This window comes from Haliotis rubra, unplaced genomic scaffold (assembly GCF_003918875.1).
Source record: "Haliotis rubra isolate DU_JTF1 unplaced genomic scaffold, ASM391887v1 Scf458, whole genome shotgun sequence".
Taxonomy (NCBI): Eukaryota; Metazoa; Mollusca; class Gastropoda; order Lepetellida; family Haliotidae; genus Haliotis; species Haliotis rubra.
In genome coordinates, this window is record NW_025767144.1 from 633179 (window position 1) to 654327 (window position 21149).

The 21149-nt window shown below is 42.4% G+C and overlaps 1 protein-coding gene and 1 long non-coding RNA gene across 4 annotated transcripts in view; one reads left to right on the plus strand and one right to left on the minus strand.

The window, feature by feature from the left end:
• Positions 1-9106, minus strand: part of LOC124290138 — a 28327-nt gene extending 19221 nt beyond the window's left edge. The window contains exons 1-3 of the long non-coding RNA XR_006901839.1: positions 8984-9106; positions 6509-6690; positions 6001-6025 (exon numbers count right to left, since the gene is read on the minus strand). This is a non-coding gene — a long non-coding RNA (uncharacterized LOC124290138). The remainder of the gene's footprint in view (positions 1-6000; positions 6026-6508; positions 6691-8983) is intronic.
• LOC124290129 (ankyrin repeat domain-containing protein 17-like) overlaps positions 1-21149 on the plus strand; it is a 436224-nt gene that overhangs the window by 179236 nt on the left and 235839 nt on the right. For 2 of the 3 annotated variants that reach the window (XM_046726822.1, XM_046726823.1), the window contains exon 1: positions 16810-16925. The exons of the other annotated variant lie outside the window; for it this stretch is intronic. The gene's annotated coding sequence lies outside the window, so the exon portion shown is untranslated. Of the gene's footprint in view, positions 1-16809; positions 16926-21149 lie in introns of those variants that run through there. 3 annotated transcript variants of the gene reach the window in all.

Below are 21149 nucleotides of genomic sequence, written 5' to 3' on the forward strand. Positions count from 1 at the left end.
CAACGCAAGGTACCGTGGTTGTTCTCGAGGAGGCTTTCTCGCTTGAACTCCTTCACCATGGTAGGTTGCGTCGCAAAACTTCAATACAGCACATTATATTGAATAAACGGCACGTATACTTCATGTTTACATATACATCATATGCATATTGTAGCTGTCACATTATATAAGGCAATAACAGACGAAGCAGCATAGGTCAACTCCCTCTACTAGTTCCGCGGAAGATACTGTGCCGTGTATGTGACGTAGTGACATAAGCTCCGCCCACTCATGAATATTCATGATTTCTGTGCACTTAAGACCATTGTGCGTTTAAGGGCACAACAGACGTCTTGGAAGGACAGGCTTATGGTCATATCAACTCATGGTCAAATCAGAAAAGTCAAAGAGAGCCTGGCGCCTTATAATGATAATACTTCCATTATTATTAGATCACCATAGGACCAATGCTACCTGCATGGACCCTAGCTGGATTTACATTACTTCAGATATTGGAGAGTTGTGGGATAAAGGCAGGTCGGTGGGATAAAATGACCTTTGACCTTTGGTAACCTTGACAGCTGTGTGACCTACTTTGTCAGCGTGGGTTTGATGTCAATTAAGGTCATCAGGTACATTGGTGTCCACCGTTGGTCTGGGGTACAATGGCCTGGACTGTGTGACCGTTGGAAAAATAATGTTATGAATGCTAAGGGACTTTCCTAGGGGTATTTGTAAATCTGGTCCGCAGCCACAGGAAGAAACTGACATCATCATGAAATATTGATAGATCAACTGGTGTAATCTGGTTTGGGAATGAAAATATGAAAAGCACCTAGATTCTAAGGATCAGTTCGACTCATGTCTTCTGAATACTTTCGTCAACGTGGCCTCACAGTCAAAGGACATTGCTTCTGACATTGCCAATCTCCACAAAAACATGATGGCTAAAAGCGACTTATACAAGACCAACTACATTGATCTTCAAGACGGGATCCGTGTGATGGAACAAAAGCTGCCATTGATCATCCGCTAGTTGGCAGGTACTTGACCTAAAAGGGAGACACTGTATGGGTCGATGGTACTTGTCCTAAAAGGGAGACACTGTATGGGTTGATGGTACTTGTCCTAAAAGGGAGACACTGTATGGGTTGATTATACTTGTCCTAAAAGGGAGACACTGTATGGGTTGATTGTACTTGTCCTAAAAGGGAGACACCGTATGGGTTGATGGTACTTGTCCTAAAAGGGAGACACTGTATGGGTTGATGGGCCGTTTCTGTGAGTTGACTGAGGGAAACTATGATCTCCTCGCTGTTTCTAAGAGGTGTGAACAATGTGTGTGCAGCAGAAAATGCAGGGGAGACATTCCTGAACAAGCACCAAGCAGCCGTGTTAAAGTTGAGGAATGGACACCCTATGCCCTTGGGCAATAATTTGTTGTACATCAAACTACTGGACAAACTGCAGGTGAAATTCTTGGCTCACCTGCCCAGCTATGATCACCGGTGAGCAACCTGCACGCTACCTTTGTTCTCCAAAGATCCTGAAGTCACAGATATGTTGCCAAGTACCGTCCCTCCAAAAGGAATACCTCCCAAGCACACCCTGCAACTACTGTTATCCAAAGAGGAAACAGAAGCAACAGTAGAAGGCGGCACCCACCAAGATACCGACCAAGAGTCTCAAATAAAGCATTCAAGAATCAGTTAGAGATTGATCAACTTTGTGAAAGGATGTTTCGAACTCCAAAGTTGTTAGACTTTGCTGATTTGTGGGAGAAGAATCAAGCCAAAAACCCAAGAGTCTCAAACCATCCAGGACTTCCAAGAAACCGATGGGTATCAACAAGCCAACGGTGCTATTTAAGGAGCTGAAACTAACCCTGGCCAAGGGGTCAGTCCTGTTGAAGAGTTACTCTATGAAGTCATACCTCAACAACAGAGACCTGAAGTACTGATGTCTGAGGCAGAGATGATGCCTCTGTCTGCTGTGCCAGAGATGCCTTTATCTTTATATAGAAACAGAAGAAGAGTAGAGGGTTCCACGGATGACTTTACAGATGGCTCCCTATGGCTGCAATGTGGCTCCCTATGACTCCAAGTAGCTCCCTATGGTTCCTGAGATGGCTCCAGAGATGGATTCTGAGGCGATCGTCAACAGACCCATGTTTTATGATGAAAGTCATTTCCATCAGGGACATATGGACTTTCTGCATTGCACAAGTAATCTAAATGATCACCTGAACTTGTGAAGCTCATACTAGGTTAAGACACTGGACTGTGTACACGTGTTGCTGTTGCTATCCCGAGGACATCATGGATGCATGTGGACACCAAGACCTGTGTATGGACAGTACCATTCTTCTTGCCAGTGTTTACAATGTGATCTCGTGATCAAGAACTGGGAAGCAGATGATGATCCTAGGGACGAACATGAAACATGGTCTCCAGACTGTACGTATTCGGCCCTGGTAGGAGTACTTCAGAAAGAGGTGGCCCGCTGGGGTAGTCATGTGGATTCATGGTGTAGCTACGAGTGTGATGTTTATTGTAAAATACTGTATATTTTCTTGTTTGAGTGGCATTTTAGAAGTTGAGACGTACAATATAGAATATTTTTTAACGGATAACAACTTCTTTATTTCGTGAGTGCGACGTTTCAATACAGATTCTGGTACGGTACAAGAATCTGTATCGAATATTACAGTATATCTGCATTGGTTGTTTATGTATAATCTTTTGGTGATGTTTACAAAGAGGTTTGCTCCAATACAATACTTCAGATCCCAGCCCTGATGGGAGTAACAGCTTGTATTCTAGAATTATTGCAAATGGCCGGGTACGCTTTGAAACATTACGAGATTTTATGGTTCATTATTGAAGACGGTGAGGAGATTCGACAGGACATCTTAGAAATGGACCGAGAACAGATTCTTGCCACCAATTATGTAATAAATAGATTATTAAAGAAACGATTAACAGTGACTCAATATGAAAGACGTTGTTTTCTGCGGGGGTGGGGTGGGGGGGGTGGGGTTTGGTGGTGAGGGGGTGATATAAATTACAATCTAGATTAGTGTAACCCCTACGGTATTTGGAAGAGTCATTTTGAGAGTTACATGCCTATCATAGCATTCGTTTTGAAATCCCAGTTTGTCAATGTGCTAAGAGATGAGGCTATTCAAAATGCCTGGTTGTTAGAGCATCGGCTTAGTAGTTTTGGTATAAATATAAAACCAAAAAGAACTTTCATGTTGTCATTATATCACCCTCTGAACAAGTCGTGGACCAGGGTAAGGCTCGTATTCAGATGCAAAAGAAGTCTATAAAAGAGGCATCTAAAACTGGAAAATCACTTTCTCCTCGCGTCTCACGAAGACTTGGAAGACAATGTTTCAATAAAAGGAGCTAGTGGAGAGGTTCACCATCATTTAGACTCTGGCCATCATGCAGTTAACAACAACGTGTCCCGAGTGGTATCAGACGTTTTTGAGAAGGGAAACCGTGCTCAGACATCTCAGGAATCAACACAGACGAACATCACCACCGACACCACCACCAACACCTCTGACACCACCACCACCACCATCACCGACACTGACACCACCACCACCACCACCGACACCACCAGTACCACCAACACCAGTACCATCAACACAACCACCACACCAACACCACTACCACCTATGATGCAACCAGTGCAACCTCATTCATCAGAAAGTGCTATTCAGTTAGGAGAGCAAGAGAGAGCGATCTGAAATTATTGTGAATGGGAAAAAGGGGGCTTTCTGCCCTGATCAGTCAACTGAAGCTGAGCCTTAAAATTCGGTTACTATAATCAAAATGATACATTTATAATGTTCTCATGATAACTAACTAACACCAGGTAGGTTTAAGTAGTGTACAAAAAATGAAGTATTATATCTTGGATGCAATGTTTTATCATTAAAAATTTAATACCTCTTAGCTGACAGTTATATAGTTGGAACGCGTGGGGTGTGACCAGTTGTCAGACACATGCCAGGATTCACACGTAGAATAATTAGAACATAATATACCTAGATATTGACAACCTTTCTTACCAAACGACACAAACGTGAACTGTTACTTACAGTACAGCTATAATATGCCCCTATTTGTAATTGATATCTAAGTAAGTAACAAAATTATATGCTTTAATATTTATAATAATAATTAATAATGGGGAAATGTTGTTTGTGGCATTTCAGTGAAAGTGCAATGTTAGCAACACAGTATTACTTCACCTAGAACTTCATTTTTAGGAATATTTTAGATGCATTATGGTCAAACAACTCACAATAAATCAATAAAATATATAAATAACATTAACTTGAATCATACAAGTTTTTCTACACGAGGTTCGAACTCACTAGTCTCTTTATTTGCTCTCCACGGTAAATATATCGCCTCAGTTTCACCCTATGTTGCTTATGATGGTTGCCACAAGCTTGCTGGCAAGTTGGGATGATCTCTCTCTATTGCATAACTACAGCTTTCTGCCATATCATTTCCACAGACCGCTCAAAACTATGACTGGACAAGACATTGACACAGCTCAGGTGAGTTATTGACGTTATCTTTACCTAGATGGAATTCTTGTCTGTTAAACATGTTATATATAATGTAACGTATTGCAAATATACTCATGCCAAAAATGGTTGTCAAACCCCTCCCCACCCCAACCCCCACGCCTCACACACAACCACCACACACCCTCTCCAATTAAAAATTGAAGGGGGTGACAACCATTTTTGGCATTCGTATATGTATCTTTCATATCAAACAACCAATATACTTTCTTTATTCGCCAGCATGACATGTTTAAATGCTTGTGGCATGATTTGATTGGTAGTTTTGAACGTAACGTTGGATAAGAAGATGGTTTGTATTAATGTACTTGTCATCATTCATAAGAGTATACATATTTACCCATGATGGTTATGGTGTATGTACTATTTCATAGGAATCCTATACTCTCGAACTCATGGTGTGGGCTTATAGACACACCACGGTGTCACCCAGAGGGTATGTATATGTCACTTTATCACTTCTTTACGTATGTGATATGTATTATCTGCGTGGATTTCGTTATCACACCTATGATGAGATAAGTATGCTATATAATTGTAACTAAGTAGCGTTTCATGTATTCGTTCTACTGGTAATATATTGTAGAGCATATTTATGACGTCACAAGTGTTCCATGTACAGATTAATGTGTTATATATTTCTTTATGGTATATTACAGGGTCTGAAAGACTACATATTGAGAAAAACTTTCCTCCCCACACACCCGCAGCTCGTCATTAATAATGGCACATCCCTGTACAAGGGATGAGTATACACATGGAGAAAAGTATCGCAACACCCCACGTTTCGTTACGTCACTATGTTACCATTAACCATAGCAAAGGAACTTATCCCAGCCTCGTGTTAACTTACAATTGGATAAACTGATCATGAATGAAAAAATAAATTAATCGCAGTTTTATACATTCTTATGGTTCGCACCTTTCCTGCAGAAAATGCATCGATCCATCATCACCGTTAACACAACTCATGATCCTTTTTAATTGGACCACTTAGAGATCGCCAACGCACAGGTATAATACCACTGAGTGGCGCTTAAAGTTTTTAATGAAATATATTTTACGTTCGTAATTACTCAATATGAGGTTGAAAAAACTGAGAGCACAACCCCATGACGAAATGGGTGTATACCTTTGATGGTGGCGATGTTTTATTTTGACATTAAAAATGTGTTTCGAACCTAAGCGAAGGAAGTACGTTGCCAACTTTTCCTCGGTTCGCTCGCATGTAGGAACACTGGTCATTTTCTCTCTGTTGCGCAACCCTATTTGCGACTGTGAGAAAAAGTGAAGGACCACAATCGTCTTATTAGGCGTTTTGTGCGAGATTTATCCTTGATTCCACCATGCTTAACACAAATGTTCTTTTACTTCATGTTATTTTCAGATGAGAGATTGCATCTACTTACTTTTTTTCTACACGTTCCTTGTCGCCTGTAAACAAATAAAACCAAAGTTTAGAGTTTTTCACACGTACGGCCTTTGTGGCTATTGCAAATTCTATCATTGATGTTGCCATTCTATGTTGTCATTGAATTGTGAAAATAAATAAATGAACATTTCACAAAATACACTAATCGTACACTATTAACTTACTGACAATACGACATAAATCTAGATATACTGTACGCAACAGTAAGCTGATCTGTGATATCCTACAGAGATTTGAACTTGGATATAACAGTGGTAGTCTCCACAGGGGATGTACAGATATCAACTTGAACTGCTCTGGTGCTGTATGATCTGCTGCTTACATATGGTTCCCTGTTGTGCTACACTGTCTATTATTTAGTAGGAACAATTCTGAAACATTTGAACACCGATGAAGGCTATACACAGCACCCCAATGAGGTGTCTGAAAGTGTCTAAATCAAATGCAGCGATCATCCATGGGTACCATTGATAGCATGTATTCACCTTGCCCGTAAATCTCGTTATATGTGTTGCCAACTCCACCATAAACCATTCCTGCCGTGTTAACAGTCTGCATGGGTCCTTGTGTGTTTGGTGTAACCTGGATATTCTGGGTACCTGGTTGAGGAGGGTTGTTGTCGTTCATCTGATGGTTGTGGTGGTCGGTCGAGGTCTACCCGCACTATCTAGAACAGGAGCACGAAGTGTTGTGTCACCGTAGTAATGATTCTTTAATTAAATCATGACATGCCACAATAGACTGGCACATTGTACTCAGACCCTGACATTATGATTAATCCAGATCATCCACTGAGTCACTGTTATTGCCATGTTATATATCTAGTTTGCCCCTTTAGTATCTGTGATTCATAACAACCTGCCCCCATATCAAGACATACGCCTTGGGCTAACTTATGCAAGTTAACTTGACAATCCCATGCTCTGTATATAATACAATAAAGCTTGCTCATACCCATGCTCTCTTCTTTTGTACATGCACTGTGCTCCTGTCGAAACATGTGTGTCCAGTCTGGCTACGAAATACATCTGGTACCGAATACGAAAATTCAACAGTTGAAGTTGCATATTCTCCTGTACAGACACAAGTCTGTTCAGTCTGGGCGTTATCCTAATTACCTGTTAACACTTACAGTTACATGGACGACCGATCATAATATTCTCCTGTACAAACACAAGTGTTTAGTCTGGAAGTTTATCTTAATTACGTGTTAACACTTACAGTTACATGGACGACCGATCATAATATTCTCCTGTACAAACACAAGTGTTTAGTCTGGAAGTTTATCTTAATTACGTGTTAACACTTACAGTTACATGGACGACCGATCATAATATTCTCCTGTACAAACACAAGTGTTTAGTCTGGAAGTTTATCTTAATTACGTGTTAACACTTACAGTTACATGGACGACCGATCATAATATTCTCCTGTACAAACACAAGTGTTTAGTCTGGAAGTTTATCTTAATTACGTGTTAACACTTACAGTTACATGGACGACCGATCATAATATTCTCCTGTACAAACACAAGTGTTTAGTCTGAAGTTTATCTTAATTACGTGTTAACACTTACAGTTACATGGATGACTTATGCTAATATTCTCCTGTACAAACACAAGTGTTTAGTCTGGAAGTTTATCTTAATTACGTGTTAACACTTACAGTTACATGGATGACTGATGATAATATTCTCCTGTACAAACACAAGTGTTTAGTCTGGAAGTTTATCTTAATTACGTGTTAACACTTACAGTTACATGGATGACTGATCATAATATTCTCCTGTACAAACACACGTGTTTAGTCTGGAAGTTTATCTTAATTACGTGTTAACACTTACAGTTACATGGACGACCGATCATAATATTCTCCTGTACAAACACAAGTGTTTAGTCTGGAAGTTTATCTTAATTACGTGTTAACACTTACAGTTACATGGATGACCGATCATAATATTCTCCTGTACAAACACAAATGTTTTGTCTGAAATTTATCTTAATTACGTGTTAACACTTACAGTTACATGGATGACTGATGATAATATTCTCCTGTACAAACACAATGTGTTTAGTCTGGAAGTTTATCTTAATTACGTGTTAACACTTACAGTTACATGGATGACTGATGATAATATTCTCCTGTACAAACACAAGTGTTTAGTCTGAAGTTTATCTTAATTACGTGTTAACACTTACAGTTACATGGATGACTGATGATAATATTCTCCTGTACAAACACACGTGTTTAGTCTGGAAGTTTATCTTAATTACGTGTTAACACTTACAGTTACATGGATTACAATTGTTGATATATCGACCGATACACCTCGGAAAGTGTGGGTAGATCTCTCACAAATACCACTCAGTGGGTGAGAAGGCTTAAGCAAAATTTGACTATATTTAACAGCTAGTTTCACGTATGTGCATATTGTTCTGAAATTAAAATTTCTGAAAGTTAATTCATCGTTTATTCAAAACATATTGGAGGTTTCGAGACACTTTCCGCACCCGTCTCGAGAGCAAGAGACGATAGTCCGTCTCGCGTACACGTTACGTCTCTGACTGATATTACTGTCACGGTACATCGCATTTAAAGATAACTGCTACAATAAAGTGAAGCCCCTATATCTCTACATTCTCAAAATAGCCTCTATCCAAGGTGTTCGGTCTGTGTTCGCTCTGACTTGACAGCGGTTGTGTGAAGCGCTCAACCCTGATATCCAGCCTCGGCCTAGTTTGAGGCATGGCTACTTTTGTAGGTACATGGATATCATTGTAGCTGACTTTTACTACTGTTGTCATTGACAACCGTTGTAATTGTATTTCGGGGCAAATTAAACCCAAATTAGAATATAGTCAATAAATCATACTGTCATCACTTTGTAAGTGATTTGTTGTGGCGAAAACTCAACATGCTGGAATGTTCTTGTCTTAGGACAGACGGGCAAGCTGACTTACCAGTGTCAGTTTTCTCCTCCGAGATCCGGGTGGGTTACAAGGACGCCTCACACTGCCCTGAACTGTTTCTTCCTGATGTCACTTCAAGTACTTTCGGTATAACTCGTGCCTTCCCGTAATCTACAAACCGGATGCGTTTGTCACACCTCGTGCATACAGGTCGAGTGTTCAGGGTCGACAACAACACTGGCATGCTGGAGGCAGTGAGCCCTGACAGTATACAGCAACATAATGCCCACTGAAGTGTGTGTGTGTGTGTGTGTGTGTGTGTGTCTAAACATATAAGCAGGGGCAGATAATCCCACTACTATGTACTATATATGGACACCTGGTGTCATATCTGTCACTCTACATTAAAGTGTTGAAAGTAATTAGTGTATGTGAGGCGTACGCAGATACAGGAGGAAATGTAAGAGACCCTTCTTTCCTACTACCCTTAACAATACTGACACCCGGTGTCACGGGTCACTACAGCTACACAGGAAGCATTGAAGGAAGATAGACATTTTACAAAATGACAGCGACTCCTTTCTCACCACTCTCTAAACAGCCTGACAGCCTAGTTTCTCTCCACAACTCTCTTGATCAATTCGGTGATCCAGGCCATCACAGATAATGCCATCACTTACTTCACTCTGTCGTTAAGTCTTGCTATTTAAGTTTGATTTCCCACCAAAGTAAGATTATGATGTTAAATTGCATGTTATACTCACTTTGTATCTTGTTTATCTTTCCATCCGTTGTGTAGCAGCCTTGTTTTCATCTTCCATCATTATTTGTCTGTGTTTGCATGATGCCCAATGATAACATACTCAGTGGGACTCTTCACTGTGTAGATAAGAGCGAGGCATACTGGGAGATCAACCTATTAGAAACATGTACAAATCATCATAGCAAGAGATAAAATTCGCCATATTGTGAAAATTTAATAAGCATAAAATTGAAACCCTAGAGACAATGTACGAATTGACCCAGCTCATTACTGAGACGACTAGGACCACACCTTCGTCTTCAGCTTTGTCCAATTTATTGTTTGTGACTATTGCTGATGAATTTCAGGAGTTTCTGATCTTATATGTAGTTATCGTAATTCGTAACGATCAAGTAAGAGGCGACTAACGGGATCGGGTGTTCAGGCTTGCTGACTTGGTTCACACATGTCATCGGTTCCCAATTGCACAGATCGATGCTCATGCTGTTGAACACTGAATTGTCTGGTTCAGACTCGAATATTTACAGACCGCCGCCATATAGCTAGAATATTGGTAAGTGCGGCGTAAAACTAAACTCACTCACTCACTCGTAACGACCAAAGGAACTATATCTCTACAATGTATAAAACGCAAATATTCAGCTATAGCTTAATGGATAATGATAAATTTATCGAATCCTTCACTTTAGATGCGTGACAAAATAATATTGCGACTATAGCAGTGCCTTTCTGCCAGACCTTTGTAAACATATGCAATGATCATAACCCAAACATAACTCTTACAGTTAGACCAAGCTGTCCAGTGTGGATTACTGGCTAAGGAAACCATAACGGTGTTGATAAAATCATAAACAATCTGTCTGCTGATTGGGGTAACTTTCGCAAATTAAGAACATTGCAAAGAAAATATATGTGTTTAGAAATGACAATAAGATAAACGATACATGGTCAAAAGCTTCTGCATATGTGGCAAAATAAGAACAGTATTCGGTAACATCAGTTGGACCTTTGATGATGATTTCTTGTTCTTAGTTGTATTTAACAGATTCCCAGAATTGTATTAATGCAGCTTCAGAAACATAATAAACCTTTTCTTTGCTATGTGACAGTTCTTTCTGTACTATATATTTAATCATAACAACGTTTATTATCATGTTTTACAGATTAAAGATAGTATGCAGCAGAGAGGGTTCGGGTGATCCTGGCACAGTCAAGCTGGTAAGGCTCATCATCAGCTCAGGGCCCTTAAGCTAGTCCCCTCTACCCTCTCTTCTGCATTACCCCGAGTGTCAGAAGGGCTGTTCTCCCGGTGGAGAACCCGGGCACTCTCCTGATCTGCGCCAGTAAATTCATTGGCTTTATCAAAAAGGACAAGATCAAGTTTGTTGGCAGGAATTCTTCTGAGGCTGTATATGGGCCTATTCCACAAAAGTTTGAAAGCATCATTTTCCATGACGCCCTGGACATGTTCAGGGTCGTACCATGGATGGACCTGGGAGTCAAGGTCACAGGCATGGCGAAGACGGTAATAAAAGCAGCGAGCCATGCCATCATGTCTTTTCAATTATTTTACTTTTATCAGTATTTATATCCATGCCGCATTTATTGGAATACACATGTAGGGCGTCAAGGCAGCGCTGTAATCTAACAACAATATCCGCTATCAAAACCAAATCATCTGCAAATAACTGAGCAGTAATATTCAACATATTTTCGGAGATAAATATACTATCATCAAACTTATTTTCTAAGGTCAGTGCAAGCTCATTAATATATAAAAGAAATAATACCGTACTAGACACAGCCTTGCCGAACCCCACAAGCGCTATCAAAATATTCAGTTAATTTCTTACCATACTCATAGGTGACAGTGGCCTTGACATTACTATACATATTCTTAATCAACTTGAACAAAATTCCATGGATCCCATTTTGCAAAAGAACATACAGTAATTTAAACCTATTCACCACGTCAAAGGCCTTGAGAAAGTCTATGAATGCAATATATATCTCCCCATTTTTACGTGTTTAATACTTCTGAATGATTGTCTGGAGAATAAAGATACTGTCCACAGTCCAATGGTCTGTTTTGAATCCACCCTGTTATTTTCCAATTGTCTCACGAAGTTGCAAGAAGTACTCCAATCTTTTTGTTTAGAACCGAAACACATATTTTGCTCATTACATTCAGAAGAGAGATCCCCCTATAATTATTCGGGTCAGATCTGCTACATTTCTTATGTAGTGGGATAATAATATACTCTCCCAAAAAGAAACACACATAGGAATTTCAACTGTAGTCTTATGCTTATTTTGAAACATCTTGTAGGCTTTATGAGTAAATGAAATATAGCGAAATTGCACACTGGGAATGCAGACCTATCCGTCTTTGGCACAAACACGAGGAAAGTCAGTTTAAGTGTCACATGGAGACGTGTGGTGGCGCTGAAGTCAGTACCTCGTGTGACCACCGTGGGCATCCAGAACTGCACGGCATCGCCTCGGCATCGAACGAATAAGTCTCAGAATCTCGTGTTGCCCAATCGCAGCCCAATCTGCCTGTAGTGCCTGTGCGAGTTGCTGAAGTGTCTGGGGCTGAGGGCTACGACGTCGCACCCGTCTGTCCAGGGCATCCCACAGATGTTCCATAGGGTTTAAGTCCGATGATCTTGAGGGCCAGGGGGACACATTGACGTCGTGGTTCTGGAGGAAGACTCTATGCTGGATTTCGTCACAGTACCGTTGAGCTGTCAGGTTGCCCTGGATCATCACCAAATCACTTCTCCTACGGCACCACACATCATAACACTGTCCCGGCCGAATCTGTCCACCTGGGGAACGCAAGCGTCGGCGAAACGTTCATGTGGACGTCTGTACACCCGCATTCTTCCATCGCGTCGTTCCAATACAAATAGTGATTCATCACTGAACCAGATTCTACGCCAATTCGGTAGGTTCCATGCCTGAACGTTGGTGCACCTTTGAACTCGACGTCGACGATGCTGTTGTCGAAGCACAGGGCCAAAAAAAGGTCTTCTGGCAACAAAACCAGCCTCTCTCAACCTGTTCCTGACGGTCTGTGCAGAAAGCCTCCTTAATGCGGGTATTTGTCGAGCGGTACTGGTCGCCGTAGCTGTTCGATGACGCAGGTCATGTACCTGGATGTAGCGATCCTGCGCCGCAGTGGTCGGTCGAGGTGGTCCACTACGAGGGGCATCTGTTATCGAATTCCGCTTGCGATATCTCTCCCAGAGCCGTGAAATGGTGCTTTGGTGAACATTCATGCGTCGGGCAACTGCACGTTGAGACTGGCCAGCTTCAAGCAAACCAATGGCGATATGACGTTTGGCTTCACTTAGACGTGGCATTTTGCGTTCGTCAACAATATTCCAAATACAGTGAATAATCGTCCGACAGCGATCAACATTTTATACCCAGCATTGAGACTATCTGATCCCCAACTTTCACGTGCATTGCATGCGAATTGTGTATTCTGTGAGACTACACTCCGAAATTGAAAATCATGCTGTTAAATACTGGTATTTTACGGATGGTGCGTTTTGTTGTGATGGTTCAAAACGTAAACACCATAGGACTCATAAACAGAGCAAAACCTTTTGTAAAATGAATCACGTTTTAATTCATTGCTACATGAAATTGCAATTTTCAAGATGCGTTTCTTTTTGGGGAGAGTATATAATGCCAGTTGACAGGGAATATGACCAAAAGCCGGATCAAAGTATCTTATTGAACAGTGATACTAAATAGGGAACTATAATATGTTCGGAAATTTTGAAAAACTCTGCGGGGATACAGTCATTGCCTGGGGCTGTGTTACATTTAAGATATCTGATAGCATTTATTGCATGCTGATCTATAAAGTCACATGATAGAATACCATCGTCATTGATACAAACATGATAGAATATCAGCGTCATTAATACAATCAACACATGTATTAAAGTCATGTCCATCAATATATGACTTGGCATTTTTTCTGAAAAGTTGTCATCTTCTGGCAACGTTGGGTTTATCAAGTCCTTAACGTATTCAGCCCATGTTGATGGTGTCACACTATCTTCCATGGCGCGAGTTGTTTTCACATATCGACAAATTGCTGAGCAGTCTCTGGAACAAGCTGCATCATGTATTTGTTTTAGTAATGGAACGTTTATAGCTGTCTTTCTTAAGTTTTACAAGTCTGTTTGAACTGAGATCCAATGTCTTTGTATCTATTCAGATTCTCAAATGCTGTTGTTTTTTTCTAAACACATTAAGCAGTTTATACTTTTTTTATGCTTAAGAGTCTGACACTTTTGATCAAACCATTCTGGTTGTTGTTTAGAGTTGATGGTTTTGGGTTGTCCACATTCCATATCTCGCCCACAGGTTTGCAGAATGCGCTGCAGCATGTTGAATGCCTTGTCGGTGTTGCCATGTAGACTGCTCAGAAAATCCTAAAACAAATTATTTGTATCAGCATTTGGCAGGTTATCAAGATATAATTGTGATTTTTCATTATTCCATTTAAATTTATTTCTGTTACTACAATGAAGATACTTATGATCGGCAGGCCTGTCCACATCGAACAGGGATGAGATTGTGGTTGTGAGTGGGAGATGATCAGACTCCGTGCGAGAGTCCTCCACATAACGGTATAACGGTGCTGACTCTGCAATGTAGTCCAGTGTGCTACAACGGGTAGGACCAATAAATGTATAGTCCCCCTCATCAGAGAATCTGCCATTTAACAGGTACCATCCAAACGTTTTGCATAAGTCTAGTAATTCTCTTCCATAGTTATTTACAACAAGATCTTTATTTTTGCGATTTGGGTACACGGGTGGGGCATCAAGTTCCTCGTATGTATCTTCGTCCAAAGGTAGAAAATCAACACTATCATCAACAATATAGTCTAGTTCAGTGCCAGTTTTGCCATTCAAATCGCCACAAATAATGAAGTCAGTATCTGGAAATTCGTTTTTCATTGCCACAATGTAACAATCGCTCAACCCCATCGTTACTGTTAGGTTTTTCCGGTGTTATATAGACACAACCCAGAATAAGCCTTTTGCATGACCGTATACGCCGAATGGAAACAAGAAACACGACGTCCACCCACCCCTCGTGTACACGATGGAAAAAGGCTGAAATACTGTCACGCATAAGTGTAGCAACGCCACCGCTGAACCGACCGATGTTGTTTACCTTAGGGGGAACTGATTGATATGCTGTATGACAGGCGATTAACTTACTAAAGTCATCATAACATTTGGCCCAGGTTTCGGTCAATCATATGATATTATATTTAGAGATAAAGTCACAAAAGTCTCGATGGATTACTTTACTATATAGGCCGTTTACATTCCAACACAATAGGCTTATTGGTTGCAGAGAATGTGGTGTAATCCGGAATACCCGTGGAGCACGAGCTTTCTGATCGGGTGTCAATATCAATGTCGATATCAGTCACAGGGTCAAGGCCAACCTGCTACAAAACACTGTGGTTATGGTCAGCATGACTTAGCGAGTGTGGTCCGTGTATATCTCCGGCGAATCTGACTAGGGCCCCAGAACTATCCGGCATGAGCTTAGCATAATCTATAACTAGAAAGTCGCCTTTGATGTATGCTGTTTTGCCTTGGTCCCTGGCTTGTTTGAGGTGGGATATGAGTTGTTTTCTTCTGAGTCTTGTTTTTTGAGAGAAGTCCTCAGATATTCTGAATGTTGAGTTGCCTTTCAACTCTGCCTTAGCCTGGCTGAGGAAGCTAAGTTTGTCGTCTCTGGAGACGAACTTCATCATGATAGGCGGATTTCCCCCTGTTCACGCTTTGTACCCAATCTGTGGACAGTGTCGAAAAGAATATCATCTCCATTTTGTAGACATAACGTAACCTTCAGAAATGAATAAACTTTCCTTTAGATTAACCAGACTCGTCATACCGTCCTTCCATTTCCATTCCAAATAAAGTAAACTTATTACCTCTCCTGTGTTAGGTATAGAGGTTATACTGGTAACCACCTCGTGCCCCGTGGAGGTGGCAGAACAATGCGACGGTGAAGAATGTGTAGGTTATATACAGTGTACGGGGCACCAGGTGTCAGGTCTTAAGAGAGTTGTGAGACAGGAGTCGCCTTCAGTTTCTGACATGTGTAACTTCCTTCCATGCTACCCCAGTGTGTTGCTTTACAGTGAGTGAGTGAGTTTAGTTTTATGCCGCACTCAGCAATATTCCAGCTATATGGCTGTGGTCTGTAAATAATCAAGTCTGGATCAGATAATCCAGTGATTAACAGCATGAACATAGATCTGCGCAAAAAGGGTGCTTTAGAGTGACCTGTATTGATGAGGGTAGTAGGAAAGAGAGTGTCTCTTTCATTTTTCCAGTGTCTATGTAGGCCTCACACACACACACTAGTTACGTTCAACGCTAAACTGTAGAGTAACAGAAATGAACACTGGGTATCTGAATATAGTACGTAGTAGTTAACGTCAACAATAAGATTTCGATGACCTTTGACACCGGGTGTCAGTACTATAGAGGGTAGCAGGGAAGAGGGGATCGCTTTCATTTCCTCCAGTGTCTTCGTCGGTCGCACATACACTGGCTACCGTCAATACTAAGCTGCAGAGTGACCTGTGACACCTGGTGTCTGTATTGTAGAGGCAGTAAGACAGAGGGCGTCTCTTTAATTTCGTCCTGTGTCTATGTAGGCCTCACACACACTAGTTACCTTTCAACGTTAAACTGTAGAGTAACAGAAATGAACACTGGGTGTCTGAATATAGTTGGGTTATCTTCACATGCTACTGTGTTTAGATTGTACATACCTATTACTCCAATAAACATTGTGTTGCTGTATTGTGTCAGGACTCACTGTCTCTATCGGTCTTTGCCGACCTTGAACACGCCTGCACCGCGTGACTTGCGCAACAGGCTTGTAGATTACGGAAAGGCACGAGTCGTACCGAATGTACTTGAAGCGGCACAAGGAAGTAATAGTTCAGGGTAGTGTTGGTACTGTCGATTGTCTAACTCCGTCCAATACACGTCTAACTCCGTCTATCAATCTAACTTCGTTCAGTATTGAACAGCGTGTTGCTGATGTGTGGCAGGGTAAACTTTGTGTAGTGTTTTACTGAGTTTGTCTTCGCCATTGTACACTGGACCTGTGTTAGTGAGGCGTCCTTGTAACCCACCCGGATCTCGGAGGAGAAAACTGACACGGGTAAGTCGCTAGATAAGAACATTCCAGCATGTTTAGAGTTTACGTTACATCAAATCACTTATAAAAAACACAGGATATACAACATTCTATTATGGATTTGATTTGATGACGTCATTACTCTTGCCGTTTTGCAACAGCATCACAAAGTTACCTGTCGGGTACCCAGCAGCATCTTACAGATCCCTCTCTGTCATAGCCATTCTGCAGCAGAATCAAACACTTACCTGTCGGGTACCCAGTAGCATCTTACAGATCCCTCTCTGTCATAGCCATTCTGCAGCAGAATCAAACACTTACCTGTCGGGTACCCAGTAGCATCGTACAGATCCCTCTCTGTCATAGCCATTCTGCAGCAGCATCACACACTTACCTGTTGGGTACCCAGTAGCATCTTACATATCCCTCTCTGTTACAGTCATTCTGCAGCAGCATCACACACTTACCTGTTGGGTACCCAGTAGCATCTTACATATCCCTCTCTGTTACAGTCATTCTACAGCAGCATCACACACTTACCTGTCGGGTACCCAGTAACATCGTACAGATCCCTCTCTGTTACAGTCATTCTGCAGCAGCATCACATACTTACCTGTTGGGTACCCAGTAGCATCTTACAGATCCCTCTCTGTTACAGTCATTCTGCAGCAGCATCACACACTTACCTGTCGGGTACCCAGTAACATCTTACAGATCCCTCTCTGTTACAGTCATTCTGCAGCAGCATCACACACTTACCTGTCGGGTACCCAGTAGCATCTTACAGATCCCTCTCTGTTACAGTCATTCTGCAGCAGCATCACACACTTACCTGTCGGGTACCCAGTAACATCTTACAGATCCTGTATGTTACAGCCTTTCTGCTGCAGAATCACACACTTACCTGTCGGGTACCCAGTAGCATCTTACATATCCCTCTCTGTTACAGTCATTCTACAGCAGCATCACACACTTACCTGTCGGGTACCCAGTAACATCGTACAGATCCCTCTCTGTTACAGTCATTCTGCAGCAGCATCACATACTTACCTGTTGGGTACCCAGTAGCATCTTACAGATCCCTCTCTGTTACAGTCATTCTGCAGCAGCATCACACACTTACCTGTCGGGTACCCAGTAACATCTTACAGATCCTGTATGTTACAGCCTTTCTGCAGCAGAATCACACACTTACCTGTCGGGTAGCCAGTAGCATCTTACAGATCACTCTCTGTTACAGTCATTCTGCAGCAGCATCACACACTTACCTGTCGGGTACCCAATAACATCGTACAGATCCCTCTCTGTTACAGCCATTCTGCAGCAGCATCACACACTTACCTGTCGGGTACCCAGTAGCATCTTACAGATCCCTCTCTGTTACAGTCATTCTGCAGCAGCATCACACACTTACCTGTCGGGTACCCAGTAGCATCTTACATATCCCTCTCTGTTACAGTCATTCTGCAGCAGCATCACACACTTACCTGTCGGGTACCCAGTACTTAGCATCTTACAGATCCCTCTCTGTAACAGCCATTCTGCAGCAGCATCACACACTTACCTGTAGGGTACCCACTACTTAGCATCTTACAGATCCCTCTCTGTTACAGTCATTCTGCAGCAGCATCACACACTTACGTGTCGGGTACCCAGTAGCATCTTACAGATCTTGTATGTTACAACCTTTCTGCTGCAGAATCACACACTTACCTGTCGGGTACCCAAGTAACATCTTACAGATCCCTCTCTGTTACAGCCATTCTGCAGCAGCATCAAACACTTACCTGTGGGGTACCCAGTAATTAGCATCTTACAGATCCCTCTCTGTTACAGCCATTCTGCAGCAGCATCACACACTTACCTGTCGGGTACCCAGTAGCATCTTACAGATCCCCCTCTGTTACAGTCATTCTGCAGCAGCATCACACACTTACCTGTCGGGTACCAAGTAACATCTTACAGATCCCTCTCTGTTACAGCCATTCTGCAGCAGCATCACACACTTACCTGTAGGGTACCCACTAATTAGCATCTTACAGATCCCTCTCTGTTACAGTCATTCTGCAGCAGCATCACACACTTACCTGTCGGGTACCCAGTAGCATCTTACAGATCCCTCTCTGTAACAGTCATTCTGCAGCAGCATCACACACTTACCTGTCGGGTACCCAATAACATCGTACAGATCCCTCTCTGTTACAGCCATTCTGCAGCAGCATCACACACTTACCTGTCGGGTACCCAGTAGCATCTTACAGATCCCTCTGTGTTACAGTCATTCTGCAGCAGCATCACACACTTACCTGTCGGGTACCCAATAACATCGTACAGATGCCTCTCAGTAACAGCCATTCTGCAGCAGCATCACACACTTACCTGTAGGGTACCCAGTAGCATCTTACAGATCCCTCTGTGTTACAGCCATTCTGCAGCAGCATCACACACTTACCTGTCGGGTACCCAGTAGCATCTTACAGATCCCTCTGTGTTACAGTCATTCTGCAGCAGCATCACACACTTACCTGTCGGGTACCCAATAACATCGTACAGATGCCTCTCAGTTACAGCCATTCTGCAGCAGCATCACACACTTACCTGTCGGGTAGCCAGTAGCATCTTACAGATCCCTCTCTGTTACAGTCATTCTGCAGCAGCATCACACACTTACCTGTCGGGTACCCAATAACATCGTACAGATCCCTCTCTGTTACAGCCATTCTGCAGCAGCATCACACACTTACCTGTCGGGTAGCCAGTAGCATCTTACAGATCCCTCTGTGTTACAGTCATTCTGCAGCAGCATCACACACTTACCTGTCGGGTACCCAATAACATCGTACAGATGCCTCTCAGTAACAGCCATTCTGCAGCAGCATCACACACTTACCTGTAGGGTACCCAGTAGCATCTTACAGATCCCTCTGTGTTACAGCCATTCTGCAGCAGCATCACACACTTACCTGTCGGGTACCCAGTAGCATCTTACAGATCCCTCTGTGTTACAGTCATTCTGCAGCAGCATCACACACTTACCTGTCGGGTACCCAATAACATCGTACAGATGCCTCTCAGTTACAGCCATTCTGCAGCAGCATCAAACACTTACCTGTCGGGTAGCCAGTAGCATCTTACAGATCCCTCTCTGTTACAGTCATGCTGCAGCAGCATCACACACTTACCTGTCGGGTACCCAATAACATCGTACAGATCCCTCTCTGTTACAGCCATTCTGCAGCATAATCACACACTTACCTGTCGGGTACCCAGTAGCATCTTACAGATCACTCTCTGTTACAGTCATTCTGCAGCAGCATCACACACTTACCTGTCGGGTACCCAATAACATCGTACAGATCCCTCTATGTTACAGTCATTCTGCAGCAGCATCACACACTTACCTGTCGGGTACCCAATAACATCGTACAGATCCCTCTGTGTTACAGTCATTCTGCAGCAGCATCACACACTTACCTGTAGGGTAGCCAGTAACATCTTACATATCACTCTCTGTTACAGTCATTCTGCAGCAGCATCACACACTTACCTGTCGGGTACCCAATAACATCGTACAGATCCCTCTCTGTTACAACCATTCTGCAGCAGCATCACACACTTACCTGTCGGGTACCCAGTAGCATCTTACAGATCACTCTGTGTTACAGTCATTCTGCAGCAGCATCACACACTTACCTGTCGGGTACCCAGTAGCATCTTACAGATCCCTCTCTGTTACAGCCATTCTGCAGCAGCATCACACACTTACATGTCGGGTACCCAATAGCTAGCATCTTACAGATCCCTCTCTGTAACAACCATTCTGCAGCATCATCACACACTTACCTGTCGGGTACCCAGTAGCATCTTACAGATCACTCTCTATTACAGCCATTCTACAGCAGCATCACACACTTACCTGTCGGGTACCCAGTAGCATCCTACAGATCCTGTATGTTACAGCCTTTCTGCTGCAGAATCACACACTTACCTGTCGGGTACCCAGTAGCATCTTACAGATGACTCTCTGTTGCAGCCATTCTGCAGCAGTATCACACACTTACCTGTCGGGTACCCAATAGCTAGCATCTTACAGATCCCTCTCTGTAACAACCATTCTGCAGCAGCATCACACACTTACCTATCGGGTAGCCAGTAGCATCTTACAGATCACTCTCTATTACAACCATTCTGCAGCAGCATCAAACACTTACCTGTCGGGTACCCAGTAGCATCCTACAGATCCTGTAT